Source organism: Pituophis catenifer, unplaced genomic scaffold (assembly GCF_029215685.1).
Source record: "Pituophis catenifer annectens isolate HBS135680 unplaced genomic scaffold, rPitCat1.0.hap2 SCAF_11, whole genome shotgun sequence".
In the NCBI taxonomy this organism is placed as follows: Eukaryota; Metazoa; Chordata; class Lepidosauria; order Squamata; family Colubridae; genus Pituophis; species Pituophis catenifer.
The window spans coordinates 7,160,474-7,173,924 of NW_027256891.1; positions in this window are offsets into that span (position 1 = coordinate 7,160,474).

Consider the following 13,451-nt stretch of genomic DNA (forward strand, 5'->3'; position numbering starts at 1 on the left):
AAAATAGAATGTGTTTTGTGCTTTTCAGACTGTGTGGACCATGAATATGTGTTTCTTCTGCAAATCTGAGGTCTATGTCAAAAGTTACGTTTTCTGGCTGTATTGAGTCCGACTGCCAATTATGAGATACACTTTGATCTAACTCCTAAGGGAAAGCTCGTACTTGAAAATTGAATGTGTTTTGTGCTTTTCAGACTGTGTGGACCATGAATATGTGTTTCTTCTGCAAATCTGAGCTCTGTATCAAAGGTACGTTTTCTGGATGAATTGAGTCCTACTGCCAATTCTGAGATACAGCTTTGGTCTAACTCCTAAGGAAAAGCTTCCATTTCAAAATTGAATGTGTTTTGTGCTTTTCAGACTGTGTGGACCATGAATATGTGTTTCTTTTGCAAATCTGAGCTCTGTATCAAAGGTAAGTTTTCTGGATGAATTGAGTCCTACTGCCAATTCTGAAATATAGCTTTGGACTAAGTAGTCAGGGAAAGCTCCTACCTTTAAATTGAATGTGTTGTGTCCTTTTGAGACAATGGGAAACATGAATATGTGTTTCTTTTGCAAATCTGAGCTCTGTGTCAAAACTTATGGTTTCTGGATGATTTGAGTCCTACTCCCAATTCTGAGACACAGCTTTGGTCTAACTCCTAAGGGAAAGCTCGTACTTGAAAATTGAATGTGTTTTGTGCTTTTCATACTGTGTGGACCATGAATATGTGTTTCTTTTGCAAATCTGAGCTCTGTATCAAAGGTACGTTTTCTGGATGAATTGAGTCCGACTGCCAATTCTGAGATACACTTTGGTCTAACTCCTAAGGGAAAGCTCGTACTTGAAAATTGAATGTGTTTTGTGCTTTTCAGACTGTGTGGACCATGAATATGTGCTTCTTTTGCAAATCTGAGCTCTGTATCAAAGGTACGTTTTCTGGATTAATTGAGTCCTACTGCCAATTCTGAGATACAGCTTTGGTCTAACTCCTAAGGAAAAGCTTCCATTTCAAAATTGAATGTGTTTTGTGCTTTTGAGAAAGTGGGAAACATGAATATGTGTTTCTTTTGCAAATTTGAGCTCTGTGTCAAAAGTTAAGTTTTCTGGCTGAATTGAGTCCTACTGCCAATTCTGAAATATAGCTTTGGACTAAGTAGTCAGGGAAAGCTCCTACCTTTAAATTGAATGTGTTGTGTCCTTTTGAGACAATGGGAAACATGAATATGTGTTTCTTTTGCAAATCTGAGCTCTGTATCAAAGGTACGTTTTCTGGATGAATTGAGTCCGACTGCCAATTCTGAGATACACTTTGGTCTAACTCCTAAGGGAAAGCTCGTACTTGAAAATTGAATGTGTTTTGTGCTTTTCAGACTGTGTGGACCATGAATATGTGTTTCTTTTGCAAATCTGAGCTCTGTGTCAAAACTTATGGTTTCTGGCTGATTTGAGTCCTACTCCCAATTCTGAGACACAGCTTTGGTCTAACTCCTAAGGGAAAGCTCGTACTTGAAAATTGAATGTGTTTTGTGCTTTTCAGACTGTGTGGACCATGAATATGTGTTCCTTTTGCAAATCTGAGCTCTGTATCAAAGGTACGTTTTCTGGATGAATTGAGTCCTACTGCCAATTCTGAGATACAGCTTTGGTCTAACTCCTAAGGAAAAGCTTCCATTTCAAAATTGAATGTGTTTTGTGCTTTTCAGACTGTGTGGACCATGAATATGTGTTTCTTTTGCAAATCTGAGCTCTGTATCAAAGGTAAGTTTTCTGGATGAATTGAGTCCTACTGCCAATTCTGAAATATAGCTTTGGACTAAGTAGTCAGGGAAAGCTCCTACCTTTAAATTGAATGTGTTGTGTCCTTTTGAGACAATGGGAAACATGAATATGTGTTTCTTTTGCAAATCTGAGCTCTGTGTCAAAACTTATGGTTTCTGGATGATTTGAGTCCTACTCCCAATTCTGAGACACAGCTTTGGTCTAACTCCTAAGGGAAAGCTCGTACTTGAAAATTGAATGTGTTTTGTGCTTTTCATACTGTGTGGACCATGAATATGTGTTTCTTTTGCAAATCTGAGCTCTGTATCAAAGGTACGTTTTCTGGATGAATTGAGTCCGACTGCCAATTCTGAGATACACTTTGGTCTAACTCCTAAGGGAAAGCTCGTACTTGAAAATTGAATGTGTTTTGTGCTTTTCAGACTGTGTGGACCATGAATATGTGCTTCTTTTGCAAATCTGAGCTCTGTATCAAAGGTACGTTTTCTGGATTAATTGAGTCCTACTGCCAATTCTGAGATACAGCTTTGGTCTAACTCCTAAGGAAAAGCTTCCATTTCAAAATTGAATGTGTTTTGTGCTTTTGAGAAAGTGGGAAACATGAATATGTGTTTCTTTTGCAAATTTGAGCTCTGTGTCAAAACTTATGGTTTCTGGCTGATTTGAGTCCTACTCCCAATTCTGAGACACAGCTTTGGTCTAACTCCTAAGGGAAAGCTCGTACTTGAAAATTGAATGTGTTTTGTGCTTTTCAGACTGTGTGGACCATGAATATGTGTTCCTTTTGCAAATCTGAGCTCTGTATCAAAGGTACGTTTTCTGGATGAATTGAGTCCTACTGCCAATTCTGAGATACAGCTTTGGTCTAACTCCTAAGGAAAAGCTTCCATTTCAAAATTGAATGTGTTTTGTGCTTTTCAGACTGTGTGGACCATGAATATGTGTTTCTTTTGCAAATCTGAGCTCTGTATCAAAGGTAAGTTTTCTGGATGAATTGAGTCCTACTGCCAATTCTGAAATATAGCTTTGGACTAAGTAGTCAGGGAAAGCTCCTACCTTTAAATTGAATGTGTTGTGTCCTTTTGAGACAATGGGAAACATGAATATGTGTTTCTTTTGCAAATCTGAGCTCTGTGTCAAAACTTATGGTTTCTGGATGATTTGAGTCCTACTCCCAATTCTGAGACACAGCTTTGGTCTAACTCCTAAGGGAAAGCTCGTACTTGAAAATTGAATGTGTTTTGTGCTTTTCATACTGTGTGGACCATGAATATGTGTTTCTTTTGCAAATCTGAGCTCTGTATCAAAGGTACGTTTTCTGGATGAATTGAGTCCGACTGCCAATTCTGAGATACACTTTGGTCTAACTCCTAAGGGAAAGCTCGTACTTGAAAATTGAATGTGTTTTGTGCTTTTCAGACTGTGTGGACCATGAATATGTGCTTCTTTTGCAAATCTGAGCTCTGTATCAAAGGTACGTTTTCTGGATTAATTGAGTCCTACTGCCAATTCTGAGATACAGCTTTGGTCTAACTCCTAAGGAAAAGCTTCCATTTCAAAATTGAATGTGTTTTGTGCTTTTGAGAAAGTGGGAAACATGAATATGTGTTTCTTTTGCAAATTTGAGCTCTGTGTCAAAACTTATGGTTTCTGGCTGATTTGAGTCCTACTCCCAATTCTGAGACACAGCTTTGGTCTAACTCCTAAGGGAAAGCTCGTACTTGAAAATTGAATGTGTTTTGTGCTTTTCAGACTGTGTGGACCATGAATATGTGTTTCTTTTGCAAATCTGAGCTCTGTATCAAAGGTACGTTTTCTGGATGAATTGAGTCCTACTGCCAATTCTGAGATACAGCTTTGGTCTAACTCCTAAGGAAAAGCTTCCATTTCAAAATTGAATGTGTTTTGTGCTTTTCAGACTGTGTGGACCATGAATATGTGTTTCTTTTGCAAATCTGAGCTCTGTGTCAAAAGTTAAGTTTTCTGGCTGAATTGAGTCCTACTGCCAATTCTGAAATATAGCTTTGGACTAAGTAGTCTGGGAAAGCTCCTACCTTTAAATTGAATGTGTTGTGTCCTTTTGAGACAATGGGAAACATGAATATGTGTTTCTTTTGCAAATCTGAGCTCTGTATCAAAGGTACGTTTTCTGGATGAATTGAGTCCGACTGCCAATTCTGAGATACACTTTGGTCTAACTCCTAAGGGAAAGCTCGTACTTGAAAATTGAATGTGTTTTGTGCTTTTCAGACTGTGTGGACCATGAATATGTGTTTCTTTTGCAAATCTGAGCTCTGTGTCAAAACTTATGGTTTCTGGCTGATTTGAGTCCTACTCCCAATTCTGAGACACAGCTTTGGTCTAACTCCTAAGGGAAAGCTCGTACTTGAAAATTGAATGTGTTTTGTGCTTTTCAGACTGTGTGGACCATGAATATGTGTTCCTTTTGCAAATCTGAGCTCTGTATCAAAGGTACGTTTTCTGGATGAATTGAGTCCTACTGCCAATTCTGAGATACAGCTTTGGTCTAACTCCTAAGGAAAAGCTTCCATTTCAAAATTGAATGTGTTTTGTGCTTTTCAGACTGTGTGGACCATGAATATGTGTTTCTTTTGCAAATCTGAGCTCTGTATCAAAGGTAAGTTTTCTGGATGAATTGAGTCCTACTGCCAATTCTGAAATATAGCTTTGGACTAAGTAGTCAGGGAAAGCTCCTACCTTTAAATTGAATGTGTTGTGTCCTTTTGAGACAATGGGAAACATGAATATGTGTTTCTTTTGCAAATCTGAGCTCTGTGTCAAAACTTATGGTTTCTGGATGATTTGAGTCCTACTCCCAATTCTGAGACACAGCTTTGGTCTAACTCCTAAGGGAAAGCTCGTACTTGAAAATTGAATGTGTTTTGTGCTTTTCATACTGTGTGGACCATGAATATGTGTTTCTTTTGCAAATCTGAGCTCTGTATCAAAGGTACGTTTTCTGGATGAATTGAGTCCGACTGCCAATTCTGAGATACACTTTGGTCTAACTCCTCAGGGAAAGCTCGTACTTGAAAATTGAATGTGTTTTGTGCTTTTCAGACTGTGTGGACCATGAATATGTGCTTCTTTTGCAAATCTGAGCTCTGTATCAAAGGTACGTTTTCTGGATTGAGTCCTACTGCCAATTCTGAGATACAGCTTTGGTCTAACTCCTAAGGAAAAGCTTCCATTTCAAAATTGAATGTGTTTTGTGCTTTTGAGAAAGTGGGAAACATGAATATGTGTTTCTTTTGCAAATTTGAGCTCTGTGTCAAAACTTATGGTTTCTGGCTGATTTGAGTCCTACTCCCAATTCTGAGACACAGCTTTGGTCTAACTCCTAAGGGAAAGCTCGTACTTGAAAATTGAATGTGTTTTGTGCTTTTCAGACTGTGTGGACCATGAATATGTGTTTCTTTTGCAAATCTGAGCTCTGTGTCAAAAGTTAAGTTTTCTGGCTGAATTGAGTCCTACTGCCAATTCTGAAATATAGCTTTGGACTAAGTAGTCAGGGAAAGCTCCTACCTTTAAATTGAATGTGTTGTGTCCTTTTGAGACAATGGGAAACATGAATATGTGTTTCTTTTGCAAATCTGAGCTCTGTGTCAAAACTTATGGTTTCTGGCTGATTTGAGTCCTACTCCCAATTCTGAGACACAGCTTTGGTCTAACTCCTAAGGGAAAGCTCGTACTTGAAAATTGAATGTGTTTTGTGCTTTTCATACTGTGTGGACCATGAATATGTGTTTCTTTTGCAAATCTGAGCTCTGTATCAAAGGTACGTTTTCTGGATGAATTGAGTCCGACTGCCAATTCTGAGATACACTTTAGTCTAACTCCTCAGGGAAAGCTCGTACTTGAAAATTGAATGTGTTTTGTGCTTTTCAGACTGTGTGGACCATGAATATGTGTTTCTTTTGCAAATCTGAGCTCTGTATCAAAGGTAAGTTTTCTGGCTGAATTGAGTCCTACTGCCAATTCTGAGATACAGCTTTGGTCTAACTCCTAAGGAAAAGCTTCCATTTCAAAATAGAATGTGTTTTGTGCTTTTCAGACTGTGTGGACCATGAATATGTGTTTCTTCTGCAAATCTGAGGTCTATGTCAAAAGTTACGTTTTCTGGCTGTATTGAGTCCGACTGCCAATTATGAGATACACTTTGATCTAACTCCTAAGGGAAAGCTCGTACTTGAAAATTGAATGTGTTTTGTGCTTTTCAGACTGTGTGGACCATGAATATGTGTTTCTTCTGCAAATCTGAGCTCTGTATCAAAGGTACGTTTTCTGGATGAATTGAGTCCTACTGCCAATTCTGAGATACAGCTTTGGTCTAACTCCTAAGGAAAAGCTTCCATTTCAAAATTGAATGTGTTTTGTGCTTTTGAGAAAGTGGGAAACATGAATATGTGTTTCTTTTGCAAATCTGAGCTCTGTGTCAAAACTTATGGTTTCTGGCTGATTTGAGTCCTACTCCCAATTCTGAGACACAGCTTTGGTCTAACTCCTAAGGGAAAGCTCGTACTTGAAAATTGAATGTGTTTTGTGCTTTTCAGACTGTGTGGACCATGAATATGTGTTTCTTTTGCAAATCTGAGCTCTGTATCAAAGGTACGTTTTCTGGATGAATTGAGTCCGACTGCCAATTCTGAGATACACTTTGGTCTAACTCCTCAGGGAAAGCTCGTACTTGAAAATTGAATGTGTTTTGTGCTTTTCAGACTGTGTGGACCATGAATATGTGTTTCTTTTGCAAATCTGAGCTCTGTATCAAAGGTAAGTTTTCTGGCTGAATTGAGTCCTACTGCCAATTCTGAGATACAGCTTTGGTCTAACTCCTAAGGAAAAGCTTCCATTTCAAAATAGAATGTGTTTTGTGCTTTTCAGACTGTGTGGACCATGAATATGTGTTTCTTCTGCAAATCTGAGGTCTATGTCAAAAGTTACGTTTTCTGGCTGTATTGAGTCCGACTGCCAATTATGAGATACACTTTGATCTAACTCCTAAGGGAAAGCTCGTACTTGAAAATTGAATGTGTTTTGTGCTTTTCAGACTGTGTGGACCATGAATATGTGTTTCTTCTGCAAATCTGAGCTCTGTATCAAAGGTACGTTTTCTGGATGAATTGAGTCCTACTGCCAATTCTGAGATACAGCTTTGGTCTAACTCCTAAGGAAAAGCTTCCATTTCAAAATTGAATGTGTTTTGTGCTTTTGAGAAAGTGGGAAACATGAATATGTGTTTCTTTTGCAAATCTGAGCTCTGTGTCAAAACTTATGGTTTCTGGCTGATTTGAGTCCTACTCCCAATTCTGAGACACAGCTTTGGTCTAACTCCTAAGGGAAAGCTCGTACTTGAAAATTGAATGTGTTTTGTGCTTTTCAGACTGTGTGGACCATGAATATGTGTTTCTTTTGCAAATCTGAGCTCTGTATCAAAGGTACGTTTTCTGGATGAATTGAGTCCTACTGCCAATTCTGAGATACAGCTTTGGTCTAACTCCTAAGGAAAAGCTTCCATTTCAAAATTGAATGTGTTTTGTGCTTTTCAGACTGTGTGGACCATGAATATGTGTTTCTTTTGCCAATCTGAGCTCTGTGTCAAAAGTTAAGTTTTCTAGCTGAATTGAGTCCTACTGCCAATTCTGAAATATAGCTTTGGACTAAGTAGTCAGGGAAAGCTCCTACCTTTAAATTGAATGTGTTGTGTCCTTTTGAGGCAATGGGAAACATGAATATGTGTTTCTTTTGCAAATCTGAGCTCTGTGTCAAAACTTATGGTTTCTGGCTGATTTGAGTCCTACTCCCAATTCTGAGACACAGGTTTGGTCTAACTCCTAAAGGAAAGCTCGTACTTGAAAATTGAATGTGTTTTGTGCTTTTCATACTGTGTGGACCATGAATATGTGTTTCTTTTGCAAATCTGAGCTCTGTATCAAATGTACGTTTTCTGGATGAATTGAGTCCGACTGCCAATTCTGAGATACACTTTGGTCTAACTCCTAAGGGAAAGCTCGTACTTGAAAATTGAATGTGTGTTGTGCTTTTCAGACTGTGTGGACCATGAATATGTGCTTCTTTTGCAAATCTGAGCTCTGTATCAAAGGTACGTTTTCTGGATTAATTGAGTCCTACTGCCAATTCTGAGATACAGCTTTGGTCTAACTCCTAAGGAAAAGCTTCCATTTCAAAATTGAATGTGTTTTGTGCTTTTGAGAAAGTGGGAAACATGAATATGTGTTTCTTTTGCAAATTTGAGCTCTGTGTCAAAACTTATGGTTTCTGGCTGATTTGAGTCCTACTCCCAATTCTGAGACACAGCTTTGGTCTAACTCCTAAGGGAAAGCTCGTACTTGAAAATTGAATGTGTTTTGTGCTTTTCAGACTGTGTGGACCATGAATATGTGTTTCTTTTGCAAATCTGAGCTCTGTATCAAAGGTACGTTTTCTGGATGAATTGAGTCCTACTGCCAATTCTGAGATACAGCTTTGGTCTAACTCCTAAGGAAAAGCTTCCATTTCAAAATTGAATGTGTTTTGTGCTTTTCAGACTGTGTGGACCATGAATATGTGTTTCTTTTGCAAATCTGAGCTCTGTGTCAAAAGTTAAGTTTTCTGGCTGAACTGAGTCCTACTGCCAATTCTGAAATATAGCTTTGGACTAAGTAGTCAGGGAAAGCTCCTACCTTTAAATTGAATGTGTTGTGTCCTTTTGAGACAATGGGAAACATGAATATGTGTTTCTTTTGCAAATCTGAGCTCTGTGTCAAAACTTATGGTTTCTGGCTGATTTGAGTCCTACTCCCAATTCTGAGACACAGGTTTGGTCTAACTCCTAAGGGAAAGCTCGTACTTGAAAATTGAATGTGTTTTGTGCTTTTCATACTGTGTGGACCATGAATATGTGTTTCTTTTGCAAATCTGAGCTCTGTATCAAAGGTACGTTTTCTGGATGAATTGAGTCCGACTGCCAATTCTGAGATACACTTTGGTCTAACTCCTAAGGGAAAGCTCGTACTTGAAAATTGAATGTGTTTTGTGCTTTTCAGACTGTGTGGACCATGAATATGTGTTTCTTTTGCAAATCTGAGCTCTGTATCAAAGGTACGTTTTCTGGATTAATTGAGTCCTACTGCCAATTCTGAGATACAGCTTTGGTCTAACTCCTAAGGAAAAGCTTCCATTTCAAAATTGAATGTGTTTTGTGCTTTTGAGAAAGTGGGAAACATGAATATTTGTTTCTTCTGCAAATCTGAGCTCTGTATCAAAGGTAAGTTTTCTGGATGAATTGAGTCCTACTGCCAATTCTGAGATACAGCTTTGGTCTAACTCCTAAGGGAAAGCTCGTACTTGAAAATTGAATGTGTTTTGTGCTTTTCAGACTGTGTGGACCATGAATATGTGTTTCTTTTGCAAATCTGAGCTCTGTATCAAAGGTACGTTTTCTGGATGAATTGAGTCCTACTGCCAATTCTGAGATACAGCTTTGGTCTAACTCCTAAGGAAAAGCTTCCATTTCAAAATTGAATGTGTTTTGTGCTTTTCAGACTGTGTGGACCATGAATATGTGTTTCTTTTGCCAATCTGAGCTCTGTGTCAAAAGTTAAGTTTTCTAGCTGAATTGAGTCCTACTGCCAATTCTGAAATATAGCTTTGGACTAAGTAGTCAGGGAAAGCTCCTACCTTTAAATTGAATGTGTTGTGTCCTTTTGAGGCAATGGGAAACATGAATATGTGTTTCTTTTGCAAATCTGAGCTCTGTGTCAAAACTTATGGTTTCTGGCTGATTTGAGTCCTACTCCCAATTCTGAGACACAGCTTTGGTCTAACTCCTAAAGGAAAGCTCGTACTTGAAAATTGAATGTGTTTTGTGCTTTTCATACTGTGTGGACCATGAATATGTGTTTCTTTTGCAAATCTGAGCTCTGTATCAAAGGTACGTTTTCTGGATGAATTGAGTCCGACTGCCAATTCTGAGATACACTTTGGTCTAACTCCTAAGGGAAAGCTCGTACTTGAAAATTGAATGTGTTTTGTGCTTTTCAGACTGTGTGGACCATGAATATGTGCTTCTTTTGCAAATCTGAGCTCTGTATCAAAGGTACGTTTTCTGGATTAATTGAGTCCTACTGCCAATTCTGAGATACAGCTTTGGTCTAACTCCTAAGGAAAAGCTTCCATTTCAAAATTGAATGTGTTTTGTGCTTTTGAGAAAGTGGGAAACATGAATATGTGTTTCTTTTGCAAATCTGAGCTCTGTGTCAAAACTTATGGTTTCTGGCTGATTTGAGTCCTACTCCCAATTCTGAGACACAGCTTTGGTCTAACTCCTAAGGGAAAGCTCGTACTTGAAAATTGAATGTGTTTTGTGCTTTTCAGACTGTGTGGACCATGAATATGTGTTTCTTTTGCAAATCTGAGCTCTGTATCAAAGGTACGTTTTCTGGATGAATTGAGTCCTACTGCCAATTCTGAGATACAGCTTTGGTCTAACTCCTAAGGAAAAGCTTCCATTTCAAAATTGAATGTGTTTTGTGCTTTTCAGACTGTGTGGACCATGAATATGTGTTTCTTTTGCCAATCTGAGCTCTGTGTCAAAAGTTAAGTTTTCTAGCTGAATTGAGTCCTACTGCCAATTCTGAAATATAGCTTTGGACTAAGTAGTCAGGGAAAGCTCCTACCTTTAAATTGAATGTGTTGTGTCCTTTTGAGGCAATGGGAAACATGAATATGTGTTTCTTTTGCAAATCTGAGCTCTGTGTCAAAACTTATGGTTTCTGGCTGATTTGAGTCCTACTCCCAATTCTGAGACACAGGTTTGGTCTAACTCCTAAAGGAAAGCTCGTACTTGAAAATTGAATGTGTTTTGTGCTTTTCATACTGTGTGGACCATGAATATGTGTTTCTTTTGCAAATCTGAGCTCTGTATCAAAGGTACGTTTTCTGGATGAATTGAGTCCGACTGCCAATTCTGAGATACACTTTGGTCTAACTCCTAAGGGAAAGCTCGTACTTGAAAATTGAATGTGTTTTGTGCTTTTCAGACTGTGTGGACCATGAATATTTGCTTCTTTTGCAAATCTGAGCTCTGTATCAAAGGTACGTTTTCTGGATTAATTGAGTCCTACTGCGAATTCTGAGATACAGCTTTGGTCTAACTCCTAAGGAAAAGCTTCCATTTCAAAATTGAATGTGTTTTGTGCTTTTGAGAAAGTGGGAAACATGAATATGTGTTTCTTTTGCAAATTTGAGCTCTGTGTCAAAACTTATGGTTTCTGGCTGATTTGAGTCCTACTCCCAATTCTGAGACACAGCTTTGGTCTAACTCCTAAGGGAAAGCTCGTACTTGAAAATTGAATGTGTTTTGTGCTTTTCAGACTGTGTGGACCATGAATATGTGTTTCTTTTGCAAATCTGAGCTCTGTATCAAAGGTACGTTTTCTGGATGAATTGAGTCCTACTGCCAATTCTGAGATACAGCTTTGGTCTAACTCCTAAGGAAAAGCTTCCATTTCAAAATTGAATGTGTTTTGTGCTTTTCAGACTGTGTGGACCATGAATATGTGTTTCTTTTGCAAATCTGAGCTCTGTGTCAAAAGTTAAGTTTTCTGGCTGAATTGAGTCCTACTGCCAATTCTGAAATATAGCTTTGGACTAAGTAGTCAGGGAAAGCTCCTACCTTTAAATTGAATGTGTTGTGTCCTTTTGAGACAATGGGAAACATGAATATGTGTTTCTTTTGCAAATCTGAGCTCTGTATCAAAGGTACGTTTTCTGGATGAATTGAGTCCGACTGCCAATTCTGAGATACACTTTGGTCTAACTCCTAAGGGAAAGCTCGTACTTGAAAATTGAATGTGTTTTGTGCTTTTCAGACTGTGTGGACCATGAATATGTGCTTCTTTTGCAAATCTGAGCTCTGTATCAAAGGTACGTTTTCTGGATTAATTGAGTCCTACTGCCAATTCTGAGATACAGCTTTGGTCTAACTCCTAAGGAAAAGCTTCCATTTCAAAATTGAATGTGTTTTGTGCTTTTGAGAAAGTGGGAAACATGAATATGTGTTTCTTTTGCAAATTTGAGCTCTGTGTCAAAACTTATGGTTTCTGGCTGATTTGAGTCCTACTCCCAATTCTGAGACACAGCTTTGGTCTAACTCCTAAGGGAAAGCTCGTACTTGAAAATTGAATGTGTTTTGTGCTTTTCAGACTGTGTGGACCATGAATATGTGTTTCTTTTGCAAATCTGAGCTCTGTATCAAAGGTAAGTTTTCTGGATGAATTGAGTCCTACTGCCAATTCTGAGATACAGCTTTGGTCTAACTCCTAAGGAAAAGCTTCCATTTCAAAATTGAATGTGTTTTGTGCTTTTCAGACTGTGTGGACCATGAATATGTGTTTCTTCTGGAAATCTGAGCTCTATGTCAAAAGTTATGTTTTCTGGCTGTATTGAGTCCGACTGCCAATTCTGAGATACACTTTGGTCTAACTCCTAAGGGAAAGCTCGTACTTGAAAATTGAATGTGTTTTGTGCTTTTCAGACTGTGTGGACCATGAATATGTGCTTCTTTTGCAAATCTGAGCTCTGTATCAAAGGTACGTTTTCTGGATGAATTGAGTCCTACTGCCAATTCTGAGATACAGCTTTGGTCTAACTCCTAAGGAAAAGCTTCCATTTCAAAATTGAATGTGTTTTGTGCTTTTGAGAAAGTGGGAAACATGAATATGTGTTTCTTTTGCAAATCTGAGCTCTGTGTCAAAACTTATGGTTTCTGGCTGATTTGAGTCCTACTCCCAATTCTGAGACACAGCTTTGGTCTAACTCCTAAGGGAAAGCTCGTACTTGAAAATTGAATGTGTTTTGTGCTTTTCAGACTGTGTGGACCATGAATATGTGTTTCTTTTGCAAATCTGAGCTCTGTATCAAAGGTACGTTTTCTGGATGAATTGAGTCCTACTGCCAATTCTGAGATACAGCTTTGGTCTAACTCCTAAGGAAAAGCTTCCATTTCAAAATTGAATGTGTTTTGTGCTTTTCAGACTGTGTGGACCATGAATATGTGTTTCTTTTGCCAATCTGAGCTCTGTGTCAAAAGTTAAGTTTTCTAGCTGAATTGAGTCCTACTGCCAATTCTGAAATATAGCTTTGGACTAAGTAGTCAGGGAAAGCTCCTACCTTTAAATTGAATGTGTTGTGTCCTTTTGAGGCAATGGGAAACATGAATATGTGTTTCTTTTGCAAATCTGAGCTCTGTGTCAAAACTTATGGTTTCTGGCTGATTTGAGTCCTACTCCCAATTCTGAGACACAGGTTTGGTCTAACTCCTAAAGGAAAGCTCGTACTTGAAAATTGAATGTGTTTTGTGCTTTTCATACTGTGTGGACCATGAATATGTGTTTCTTTTGCAAATCTGAGCTCTGTATCAAAGGTAAGTTTTCTGGATGAATTGAGTCCTACTGCCAATTCTGAGATACACTTTGGTCTAACTCCTAAGGGAAAGCTCGTACTTGAAAATTGAATGTGTTTTGTGCTTTTCAGACTGTGTGGACCATGAATATGTGCTTCTTTTGCAAATCTGAGCTCTGTATCAAAGGTACGTTTTCTGGATTAATTGAGTCCTACTGCCAATTCTGAGATACAGCTTTGGTCTAACTCCTAAGGAAAAGCT